Genomic DNA, 13,259 nt, shown 5'->3' with positions numbered 1-13,259 from the left:
GGCCGCTGCATGCACCATTACCATCACGTCCAGTTCCCCGTCCCTTGCCACGTGCCTTGCCCATTTTAAATGGAGGGCAGTATCTTCCACGCTCACTACAAATGACTGAGTTTGGAGCGAACTTATATGTGAGCCGTTTGACGGAGAAAACACAGTTTTAAATACCTGGCCTGTAGGTAAGTAGTTTGAACAGCAAGCTGCTGTGAATTGCTTCACTGACACACTGAAATTTTTTTTTAATGGAGGCCAGAAATGGCAGTATTTTCTGAAAACGTATATGTGATCCGTGTGACGCAGAAAACACATTTTTAAATACCTGGCCTGTAGGTAACTATTTTGAACAGCAATCAGTGTCAATTGCTTCACTGACACACTGAAATTTTTTTTTAATGGAGGCCAGAAATGGCAGTATTTTGTGAAAACGTATATGTAATCCGTGTGACAGAGAAAACACAGTTTTAAATATCTGACCTGTAGGTAACTGTTTTGAACAGCAAACCAATGTCAAAAACTTTGCTGACACACTGAAAGAATTTTTTAATGGAGGCCAGAAATGACAGTATTTTCTGACAACGTATATGTGAGCCATGTGATGGAGAAAACACAGTTTTAAATACCAGGCCTGTAGGTAACTATTTTGAACAGCAATCTGGTGTCAATTGCTTCACTGACACACTGAATTTTTTTTAATGGAGGCTAGAAATGGCAGAATTTTCTGAAAACGTATATGTGATCCGTGTGACGCAGAAAACACATTTTTAAATACCTGGCCTGTAGGTAACTATTTTGAACAGCAATCTGGTGTCAATTGCTTCACTGACACACTGAAATTTTTTTTTAATGTAGGCCAGAAATGGCAGTATTTTCTGAAAACATATATGTGATCTGTGTGACGAAGAAAACACAGTTTTAAATACCTGGCCTGTAGGTAACTGTTTTGAACAGCAAACCAGTGTCAAAAACTTTGCTGACACACTGAAAAAATTTTTTTATGCAGGCCAGAAATGGCATTATTTTCTGAAAACGTATATGTGATCCGTGTGACGGAGAAAACACAGTTTTAAATATCTGGATTTTTAGCGCTGTAATATGGAAAGGACCTGGCTGTATTCTGCAGTGCCAACAAGCAAATGGCACAGAAAAACGGCGTTCTCTGGATTGCTTTTTAAGCAAATTATGAGGATTAAGATGCAAAAAAAATTATTCCTGGCCCCTGAGACCTGAGCCTATTTCTAGAAATATAACAGCAGCAGACAGAACTGGAATGGAGCCTCTTGTCCTATGTGCACTGCAGTCTGTTATATACCCTGCCTGCCTATATACACTGCCTGCCTGATATCTCTGCAGATGGATTAGTTAGTCCTCAAAAGGACTGTTTGTTAAGATGGATATGTGTAATGTACGGTTTTTCTCCCTACACTACCTAATACACGATTAAATCTCTCCCTGACACAGCAGCAGCTCTCCCTACACCATCTGATCCGGAGTGACTGTGACGAGCATGGCGGCGCCAGGTCTTATATAGACCTGATGACGCTGTGCGGCCAGCCAAATACTGTAATGCCCTCAACCAACATGGCTACGGCATTACAGTGCATGGCAGGCAATCCCTGCATGTTCATTGGCTCTCTAAAGAGCGCCAAACATGCAGGGAGGGGACCAGAGTTCCCACCCGAGCAACCCGGAAATACTCGCCGAGCTTGTCGAGCACCATGATGCTCGGGCGAGTACCGAGTAGTGGCGAGCGCGTTCGCTCATCACTAATGGTCAGTACACATGCAAACTAATTATTATAACTGAATGGCAGATATTCTAATGTGTATATACATCATAAAGGAAGTATTGTATGAATATAGATTTCTCTGGAGTTTTATCAGGGGGGGTTGTATTAGGCTATGTGCCCACGATGCAGAAATGCTCCGGATTTTTCCTGAGCGTTTCTGCATCTCCCTGGCAGAAAAAAACGCATGTGGATTGTACATGCGTTTTTCCTGCCAGGGACATGCGGATGTGAAGCGTTCTTCACATGCATTTCCGCATGTGGGTAGACAAGCTCTTTCCAAGCGATTTTGGCATCACTTGGAAAGTGCTTGTCAACTTGGTCACACTATATAAATCCATGCAAACGGAAACAGTGTGACCTTAAAGAATGGTTAAAAATAAAAAAAATGAATCTATACTTACCTTCTGATGGCCCCCGGAGTCTTGCTTCGCTCCGTTCTCCCTTGTCGGCAGCTCGCGGTACACTGCACTGAAGGACCTGCCATCACATGACTATGACGTCAGCGTTGGTCCTTCAGTCCACCGCGATTTGCCGGCAAGGGAGGAAGAGCGCAGCGGGGGACATCAGAAGGTAAGTATAATATTTATTTTATTTTTTTTTTTTTTTTTCACAGGTTCTATGGTACCCAGGTCCGGAGGAGAGTCTCCTGTCCGCTAGACCCGGGTACCATCCACACATTGAAACGCGTGGAATGCGCATCTACATATGCAGTGATGCGCAATCCATGCGTTTCAATGCAAGTCAATGGCGGCGAAAACACAGCACTTCCGCAAAATAATTGGTAGTGCTGCGTTTTTTTCCGCAATGATAATCCGCAGCGGAAATTTCCGCAGCATGTGCACAGCACATGCGGATTATCATTGGGGAACATGGCAAGCCTTCTACCATGCATTTTTTAAACGTTTCTGCAGCGTTTTTGCCGCTGCGGAAACGCTTAAAAAACGCATCGTGGGCACACAGCCTTAGTTTGTTTGAATGGAAAAAAGTCGAATCCTTGGAAGATGATGACAGCTTTATTATATTTTATGTATAACGATAATATATAATGAAACCATATAACACTGAATATCTCTTTGTTCTACTGATCTATCTTTGTAAAAACTTTATTGTGTAAAAATGATCTGATTAAAAAAAAAAAGAAAATACTGGAAGAGGTCATGTTGCTTTATGCTGAAGAAGAAATGCTCTTGAAATGGGTGATTCAGTGTGACAACAACCCCAAACACACCAGCAAGCAGGCAACATCCTGGTTCCAGACCAACAAGATTGATGTTATAAAGTTGCCAGCCCAATCCCCAGGCCTCAATCCAATTGAGAATCTGTGAAGTGACATAAAAAATGCTGTTTTTTAATACATAACCTAAGAATGCAAAAGAACTGTGGAATGTAGCTCAGTCAGGTTGGGCTGGACTTTGTGTTCTCAGGTGTCAGATGTTAGTTGACTCCAGGCCACACAGACTTAAAGCAGTTATTAGAAATATAGGTTATAAAACTGAATATTAGCTCAGTGATTAACCAAAGAGTCAAGTCTTTAAGCAAATGTCAGGTTATATAGTAAATATTCAAGTTTGTAAATGACAATGTAGACACTGTTATTTTTTAGAGCAGTCTATTATTCCTTTTTCTTCATTTTTAGTTTAAAAATTCATGTTTTGCTCATGTTTTCACTTGGACTTGAATGTGCAGCTCCCAGTTCCTTTGTGTACATGGAAATAAATGCTATTAAGAGGATTGAGCTTTTTCTCAGTTATTTTAAACACACAAGCTATTATTTTGCACATAACTGTATGACAGGGTTGCAGTGTAAATCCCATAAAAAATGCGATTCAGACAAAATTCCCAAATGAAACCATTTACTATAATGAGGCAGAAATGGAGACACTTTGGACTACGTTTGACATCTGTTCCAGTGGTATCTCTCTTTTTACACTGTTTAGAACTGTGGTCGACCACACTTGTGCATTAAAAAGACGCCCAAAATAACATGACACCACCGGAACAGAGACGAGACGGAGTCAAAAGTGACTTCATCTGCCTCATTATAGTGAGAGGTCCTGTTGGGGTTTTTGTCTGAATCACGTTTTTTGGGATTTACATGGATATCCCGACGTAAATGCTCAGCGGAGAGCGCAGAATATATGTAAACGGAGCCCTACTCTGATTTTTGAGAGGTAGAATGAACAAATAAACAGCAGTACAAGAATAGTTTTTATTTTTGCGCGGTTCACCATGTGGCTTTATTCTTCAGGTCAGTGCGATTCCAGATTAATAATTTTTTTTAGGTTTTGCTGCTATCACACGCTAAAAATACTTTTTTTATAGAGAACAGTTTTTGTGTCGCCATATTCTGAAAGCTATAACTTTTATATTTTTTGACAAACAGAGCTGTACAAGGGCTTATTTTTTGCGCGATGAGTTGAAGATTTTTTTGATACCATTTTGGGTGACATAACATTTTTTGACTGCTTTTTTTCAGATTTTTCAGATGCAGACGAACAAAAACCAGCAATTCAGTTATTGTATTTATTTTTACATTTTTGCGCTGTTCACCACACGGTAAAAGTGATGTGACCAATTTGTTCATCGTGTCAGAACGATTACAGCAATACCAGATTTATATATATATTTTATGCTTTGCTACTTTTAGGGATATGGTTGTTTGTTATTTTACTTTTTTTTCAGAAAAACGATGGTTCGCGGATGGAGTGTAATAAAAAAAATTGTAGAACCGTGTGTTTTTTATTTCATTAAAATACTTAATTCTGGCCGTGTCTTTTATTGAAAAAGCAGCGACTATTTTACTCATAGATGCCCTCCATTACTAACCTGGGCTTCACATCAGCCGCCAATTCAAAGCTGACATGAACCCCAACCCCATTACCCCACTCGCCACCACTACAGGGCAGTGGGAAGAGCGGAGGCTAAGCGCCAGATTTGGTGCATCTTATGGATGCGCCATTTCTGGGACTGCTGAGGGGTGATATTAATAGCCGTGGAGGTGGCTGGTATCCATGGCCCCTTTTTTTAATTTTAGGCTCTGTGCCCACGATCCGATAATTAAAATATGTTCTGGAGGAGGAGTCTCATGCAGACCAATGTCCGGTCCATAGTCTGGAACAGCTTATTTACATGTAAGAAAAATGTGGATATCTCTGGAAAAAGACATTGGATCGCAGTTATCAAGGTACCATTTTATTCAGCGTCCTATGACCTACATGCCCATATAGACAGCTTAGGATGGTAGATCCTATTTACAAATTCCCTTTTAAATGACGCAAGTCGGATGTCATCTGCGTGCTGTGCATTTGAAATGCAGACATTATCATTAGAACTGGCGAGTTTCATCAGCAAATTGGACCAAACTTGGGCTTCTCTCTGGCGTAGAAGGGAGGAGGGGAGAGGAAATGTAGAAAGCTTACCACGTTGTCGATTTCAAAACCATATGTCAGCCGGAATCCATCCTGAGGGTGCCGCACCCATTGGGCTACTCTCTGGTTTTGCCTTACAGGCATGTGAAAAGGCACGTAGTCTGTAGTTTGTCCCTGTGCCATCTGTTAAAAAAAGTAGATAGCAAACACTAAAGATCGCTATGTGGCCCTGCTACATCGCAGCATATTACAAATTAAGGCTGTGTGCCCACGATGCGTTTTTAATGCGTTTCTGCAGCGTTTTTGCAGCTGCGGAAACGCATTAAAAACGCATGGTAGAAGGGCAGCAATGTTCCCCAATGATAATCCGCATGTGCTGTGCACATGCTGCGGAAATTTCCGCTGCGGATTATCATTGCGGAAAAAAACGCAGCACTACCAATTATTTTGCGGAAGTGCTGCGTCTTCGCCGCCATTGACTTGCATTAGACCGCATGGATTACGCATCACTGTATATGTAGATGCGTAATCCAAGCATTCTAATGTGCGGATGGTACCTGGGTGTAGATGAGAGAAGAGTCTCATCCACACCCAGGTACCATTAAAAAATCTGTAAAAAAAAGAATAAAATAAAAAATAAATGTATATTTACCTTCCGGCGGCCCACGCTGCGCTCCTCCTTGCTTCCCGGTGGATTGAAGGACCTGCGCTGACGTCAGAGTCATGTGACGGGTCACGCGACGCTGACGTCGGCAGGTCTTTCAATCCACCGCTGTCAGCAAGGGAGAACGGAGTGTAAAGCAGGACGCCGGGGGCCATTGGAGGGTAAGTATACATTTATTTTTTTACATTCTCTCGGGTCACACTATATAAATCCATGCCATTTGCATGGATTTATATAGTGTGACCTAGTTGTCACAAGCACTTTCCAAGTGATGCTAATCGCTTGGAAAGAGCTTGTCAATTCGCATGCGGAAATGTCAGTGAATAACGCTCCATTTCCGCATGTCCCTGGCAGTAAAACGCATGTACAATCCGCATGTACAATCCGCATGCGTTTTTTTCTGCCAGGGAGATGCAGAAACGCTCAGGAAAAAATCCTGAGCATTTCTGCATCGTGGGCACATAGCCTAATACAAGTGAATGGGGTAACATTGCGACCATAACAAGCAAGTCACAAAAAAATCCGACATAGTTCGACTTTTTGTAACTTGACATGGCCTCTGGACCACGGTCCTGAGCAGGGCCGGCGTCACCACCAGGCGCACCCGGTGAAGTGCCGGGGCCCTGAGCAGGCGGGGGGCCCACTCACCATCGGGCACCCCAGCGCGCTATGGGACCCGTGAGTGGTGCGGTGCCGGCGTCAGAACCCGCTCCCCCCCGCTTGCTCAGGCCCCAGCACAATACTTACCTCTCCCCGTGCCTCCGGAGCAGCTCCGGTCTCTTCCGCAGCTGCTGCACTGTGACGTCTCAGGTCAGAGGGCGCGGTGACGTATTTACACCGCGCTCTCTCCTGAGCCATCACAGGCAGCGCAGAGCGGGAAGACGCCGGCGCGAGTGAGGGATCCGGAGATGCGGCAGCAGGTGAGAAATGAGGTGAGTATTTTTTTATATACAGTACAGACCAAAAGTTTGGACACACCTTCTCATTTAAAGATTTTTCTGTATTTTCATGACTACGAAAATTGTACATTGACACTGAAGGCATCAAAACTATGAATTAACACATGTGGAATTATATACTTAACAAAAAAGTGTGAAACAACTGAAAATATGTCTTATATTCTAGGTTCTTCAAAGTAGCCACCTTTTGCTTTTATGACTGCTTTGCACACTCTTGGCATTCTCTTGATGAGCTTCAAGAGGTAGTCACCGGAAATGGTCTTCCAACAATTTTGAAGGAGTTCCCAGAGATGCTTAGCACTTGTTGGCCCTTTTGCCTTCACTTTGCGGTCCATCTCACCCCAAACCATCTCGATTGGGTTCAGGTCTGGTGACTGTGGAGGCCAGGTTATCTGGCGTAGCACCCCATCACTCTCCCTCTTGGTCAAATAGCCCTTTCACAGCCTGGAGGTGTGTTTGGGGTCATTGTCCTTTTGAAAAATAAATTATGGTCCAACTAAACGCAAACCGGATGGAATAGCATGCCGCTGCAAGATGCTGTGGTAGCCATGCTGGTTCAGTATGCCTTCAATTTTGAATAAATCCCCAACAGTGTCACCAGCAAAGCACCCCCACACCATCACACCTTCTCCATGCTTCACGGTGGGAACCAGGCATGTAGAGTCCATCCATTCACCTTTTCTGCGTTGCACAAAGACACGGTGGTTGGAACCAAAGATCTCAAATTTGGACATATCAGACCAAAGCACAGATTTCCACTGGTCTAATGTCCATTCCTTGTGTTCTTTAGACCAAACAAGTCTCTTCTGCTTGTTGCCTGTCCTTAGCAGTGGTTTCCTAGCAGCTATTTTACCATGAAGGCCTGCTGCACAAAGTCTCCTCTTAACAGTTGTTGAAGAGATGTGTCTGCTGCTAGAACTCTGTGTGGCATTGACCTGGTTTCTAATCTGAGCTGCTGTTAACCTGCGATTTCTGAGGCTGGTGACTCGGATAAACTTATCCTCAGAAGCAGAGGTGACTCTTGGTCTTCCTTTCCTGGGGAGTTCCTCATGTGAGCCAATTTCTTTGTAGAGCTTGTTGGTTTTTGCAACTGCACTTGGGGACACTTTCAAAGTTTGCCCAATTTTTCGGACTGACTGACCTTCATTTCTTAAAGTAATGATGCCCACTCATTTTTCTTTACTTAGCTGCTTTTTTCTTGCCATAATACAAATTCTAACAGCTATTCAGTAGGACTATCAGCTGTGTATCCACCTGACTTCTGCACAACACAATTGATGGTCCCAACCCCATTTATAAGGCAAGAAATCCCACTTATTAAACCTGACAGGGCACACCTGTGAAGTGAAAACCATTTCCGGTGACTACCTCTTGAAGCTCATCAAGAGAATGCCAAGAGTGTGCAAAGCAGTCATCAAAGCAAAAGGTGGCTACTTTGAAGAACCTAGAATATAAGACATATTTTCAGTTGTTTCACACTTTTTTGTTAAGTATATAATTCCACATGTGTTAAGTCATAGTTTTGATGCCTTCAGTGTAAATGTACAATTTTCATAGTCATGAAAATACAGAAAAATCTTTAAATGAGAAGGTGTGTCCAAACTTTGGTCTGTACTGTATGTATGAAGGCATGGTGGGGGAGAACAAGTGACATCCTGCATGGGGCATTATATGGGGGGGGGAACAAGTGACATCCTGCATGGGGCATTATATGGGGGGGAGGTGGCATCCTGCATGGGGCATTATATGGGGGGGAGTGGTGACATCCTGCATGGGGCATTATATGGGGGGGAGAGGTGACATCCTGCATGGGGCATTATATGGGGGGGGAGAGGTGACATCCTGCATGGGGCATTATATGGGGGGAGAGGTGACACCCTGCATGGGGCATTATATGGGGGGTAGAGGTGACATCCTGCATGGGGCATTATATGGGGGGAGAGGTGACATCCTGCATGGGGCATTATATGGGGGGGGGGAGGTGACATCCTGCATGGGGCATTATATGGGGGGAGAGGTGACATCCTGCATGGGGCATTATATGGGGGGTAGAGGTGACATCCTGCATGGGGCATTATATGGGGGGGAGAGGTGACATCCTGCATGGGGCATTATATGGGGGGGTGACATCCTGCATGGGGCATTATGTGGGGGCCAGTATTCTGTATGGAGCTTTATAAGGGGGCCAGTATCCTCTATGAAGCGTTATATGGGGGCCAGTATCCTGTATGGAGCATTATATGGGGACCAGTATCCTGTATGGAGCGTTATATGGGGACCAGAATCCTGTATGGAGCATTATATGGGGACCAGTATTCTGCATTGAGCAATATATCGGGCCCATAATACTGTATGGAGGACTATACTGTCCGGTCTGCACTGTGGGCTGCGAGGATTCACCGGTTTCTGAGCTATTGTAGAATTTGCAATAGATATTGCTCATGTAATGTAAGAAGTGAAATCTTCGGCATTGTACTATATATATATTTCTCTGCAGTATCTGTGCATCATGAATTGTGGTATGTGCTAAAGGGGCCCACTGAGACTCTTTCGCCCAGGGCCCACAAATACCTGGAGCCGGCACTGGTCCTGAGAATCAATTCACTGGCCTCTAAATAATTAAACCATAAAGGGTGCATATTGCATATTGACCAAAATAAATGTGTCTGGATACAACATTAAAATGTATTGAAAAATGTAAAATCCAGTTTATACAATGTTTGCTTCCCGAAACTCATGCAGTTTAGACAGGCTGTCTTGAAAATGAACAAGCAAACCAATCATTGGTTGGGTGAAAGGATCTTTTGGCTGGGTGATAGTCTGGTACTACAGCTCCAATCTATACAAGTGTATAGGGCTGAGCCGCAATACCATGCAATCTGTAGACAGGTGTGATGCTGTTTTTGTGGTGAGCAGCCATGCTTTTTTAATGGTGGACATAAACATAAGGATGTTATAGACAGACAGCAATTGGGCATGTTAAAAGCCAACATGCCTGATCCATGTTATTCCCAACATTTGTTAATGGGGGGTATACTGAAGTCATCATTTTCACAGGATCGGAAGACCATCCAATGGGGATATGTCAGGATATAGGGATATCCTGACTTCCCTCTATGCCCATTCCACTGGGTGTCAAGAAGAAGGGTGAAGCATGTTGGATTTCAACTAGCCTGATCCTCTTGTTCTAATGGGGGAGGTATCAGGAAGCAACTTAAAATGTATCAATCTGCACCAAAAATTACATATAAAAAATGTTACACTCGCGCTCGGACTGACTGGCGTGAGCGGGATTAGTGATCCCACTGTACCATGAACCGAGGAGTGCCTGGAGGGACGTAACTAAGTATCAACTCGGTCCGACCAAGGTCACTCGGTGGCTTAGTCGACTCCGTGAACAAAGGAGGAACCGAGCAGAGGGACCAGGTGCTACTCCAGGTCAGACCCCGGTCACAGCTGTTGACCCACACAGGGGAATGCAGGAACAGGCAGGTTAGACTGATATACAGACAGGTGGGTACTGGCTGGCACGGCTGGTATGAAGACAGGTGGGTATTGGCAGGCACGGCTGGTATGCAGACAGGAGAGGACTGGCAGGCTCGGCTGGCATGCAGACAGGTGGGCACTGGCAGGCACGGCTGGTATGCAGACTGGCAGGTACTGGCAGGTAGGAACGCAGGTAGGATATGGACCAGTTCAGACTGGGACACAGGAACGGAGCCGCAGGTGCGGTGGACAGCAGAGCAGAGCGAAACCGCAGGTGCGGTGAACAAGCAGAGCGGAGCAAAACCGCAGGCGCGGTGAACAAGCAGAGCGGAGCAAAACCGCAGGTGCGGTGAGCAAGCGAAGCAGAGCGGAACAGCCGGAGCGGTGAACAAGCAGAGCAGAATAGAACCGCAGGTGCGGTAAATAAGCGGAGCAGAGCGGAACCGCCGGAGTGGTGAACAAGCAAAGCGGAGCAAAACCGCAGGCGCGGTGAACAAGCAGAGCGGAGCAAAACCGCAGGCGCGGAGAACAAGCAGAGAGGAGCAAAACAGCCGGAGTGGTGAACAAGCAGAGCGGAGCAGAACAGCAGGTGTGGTAAACAAGCGAAGCAGAGCGGAACCGCCGGAGCGGTGAACAAGCAGAGCAGAATACACTGTGTTCCAAATTATTATGCAAATAATATTTTCTCAGATTTTCCCAAATTACCTATATGAATTGCAGTCATTGTAATTTTCCAGTCAAATAACTATTAGAGTACAATTGAAAGGTTTTTGTACAAACTGCCTATGATAACAGAATATTTTTAAAAAAATAAAAAACTCAAACTGCACTCAAAATGCATGTTCCAAATTATTATGCACAGCAGAATTTTCAACCTTTTCATTTTAATAAAGAACAAAAAAATGGTCATTTTTGAAATTATAAGCATTAGCAGGTTATTACAAACTGAAATCAAACAGTTTTCAACTCAAAACTTTATTCTAGGTGATGTTACATTTGCACATAGGACCGCTTGTTCGAAAGGAGCTTCTGAACTCTCTCGTCCATTGAATTTGTCAGGTTTTGGATGGTTTCTGCTTTAATTGTTTTGCAAGAGGACAGAATACCCTCCCAGAGCTGTTGCTTAGATGTGAACTGCCTCCCGCCATCATAGACACTCCTTTTGATGATGCTCCAGAGGTTCTCAATGGGGTTGAGGTCAGGGGAGCATGGGTGCCACACCATAAGTTTGTCCCCTTTTATGCCCATAGCAGCCAGAGATGCAGATGTGTTATGTGCAGCATGAGACGGGGCATTATCATGCATGAAATGATCTCGATGGTCCAGATGGATGGAGTGGAGGATGGCTGGTTGATGGCCACCCCATGCAAACACGGCTACGGCGCTAACAAGGAGGAGGTGGAGTAATGTTTTGGGCTGGAATCATGGGGAGAGAGATTGTCGGCCCTTTTAGGATCCCTGAAGGGGTAAAGATGAACTCCAAAATGTATGCTGACTTTCTCAAACAGCACTTCCTTCCATGGTTCAAGAAGAAGAACCGTGCATTCCGCAGCAAGATCATTTTCATGCATGATAATGCCCCGTCTCATGCTGCACATAACACATCTGCATCTCTGGCTGCTATGGGCATAAAAGGGGACAAACTTATGGTGTGGCACCCATGCTCTCCTGAACTCAATCCCATTGAGAACCTCTGGAGCATCATCAAAAGGAGTGTCTATGATGGCTGGAGGCAGTTCACATCTAAGCAACAGCTCTGGGAAGGTATTCTGTCCTCATGCAAAACAATTAAAGCAGAAACCATCCAAAACCTGACAAATTCAATGGACGAGAGAGTTCAGAAGCTCCTTTCGAACAAGGGGTCCTATGTGCAAATGTAACATCACCTAGAATAAAGTTTTGAGTTGAAAACTGTTTGATTTCAGTTTGTAATAACCTGCTAATGCTTATAATTTCAAAAATGAACATCTTTTTGTTCTTTATTAAAATGAAAAGGTTGAAAACTCTGCTGTGCATAATAATTTGGAACATGCATTTTGAGTGCAGTTTGAGTTTTTTATTATTTTAAAAATATACTGTTATCATAGGCAGTTTGTACAAAAAACTTTCAATTGTACTCTAATAGTTATTTGACTGTAAAATTAAAATGACTGCAATTCATATAGGTAATTTGGGAAAATCTGAGAAAATATTATTTGCATAATAATTTGGAACACAGTGTAGAACCGCAGGTGCGGTAACGAAGCGGAGCAGAGCGGAACCGCCGGAGTGGTGAACAAGCAGACCAGAACGGAGCAGAAGGTGAAGGCAGACAGGACAGGGCTCTGTTCACATGGAACAGACTGGAAAATACAGGAAGATGGTTAGAACACAGGAGGTAGATACGGAGGAAGGGAAAGGGGACAAGCAGAACCAGATACACACAAGGTACTTACAATGAAGTAGCGAGTGGACACAAAACTCACAAACAGAAGTACAGAGACAATGAGTTGGATTAGGTGCAGGTTCAGACACTGAAGGAAAAGGGAAGATTCGGATATAGAGACAAACAGGTAACGGGGTAGGACACTGTTCAGACAGGAACTGAACCGGGAACAAGATACAGGAATGAGCCTGGGAACTCAGCCCCCAGGGTGGCGGAAACAGACTAGAAGTCAGAGATACAGGTAGCGGCCCTGGGTACTCGGCCCCCAGGGTGGCGGAAACAGACTAGAAGTAACAGGTACAGGTAGAGGCCCTGGGTACTCAGCCCCCAGGGTGGCAGACAGACAGGAGTCAGGACAGGACCTGGCAACTAACAGTTGCAAAGAACACAGACTGTAAGAAAGTGTTGCTCAGGCACCTCCCACTGGGTGGAGGGGGTTTAAGTATCCAGTGACTCACAGCAATAGGCTGGGGATGCATTAAGACAGTGCACACAGTAGCTATAAGAAACAAGCAGAAAGTCGCGCCGACACCCTAAGCAATCAGACGAGAGACATGGACAGAGCAGGTACTGG

The 13,259-nt window shown here is 44.4% G+C and overlaps 1 long non-coding RNA gene across 2 annotated transcripts in view; it reads right to left on the bottom strand.

The window, feature by feature from the left end:
• Positions 1-13,259, bottom strand: part of LOC141154402 (uncharacterized) — a 699,373-nt gene that overhangs the window by 517,024 nt on the left and 169,090 nt on the right. The window contains exon 3 of one of the 2 annotated variants that reach the window (XR_012247431.1): positions 5,203-5,334. The exons of the other annotated variant lie outside the window; for it this stretch is intronic. This is a non-coding gene — a long non-coding RNA (uncharacterized lncRNA). The remainder of the gene's footprint in view (positions 1-5,202; positions 5,335-13,259) is intronic. 2 annotated transcript variants of the gene reach the window in all.

This window comes from Phyllobates terribilis, unplaced genomic scaffold (assembly GCF_046119375.1).
Source record: "Phyllobates terribilis strain yellow unplaced genomic scaffold, ASM4611937v1 Scaffold_7__3_contigs__length_470593459, whole genome shotgun sequence".
Classification (NCBI taxonomy): Eukaryota; Metazoa; Chordata; class Amphibia; order Anura; family Dendrobatidae; genus Phyllobates; species Phyllobates terribilis.
The sequence above is the reverse complement of the archived record's forward strand: the minus strand, read 5'-3'. Positions and strand labels throughout refer to the sequence as shown.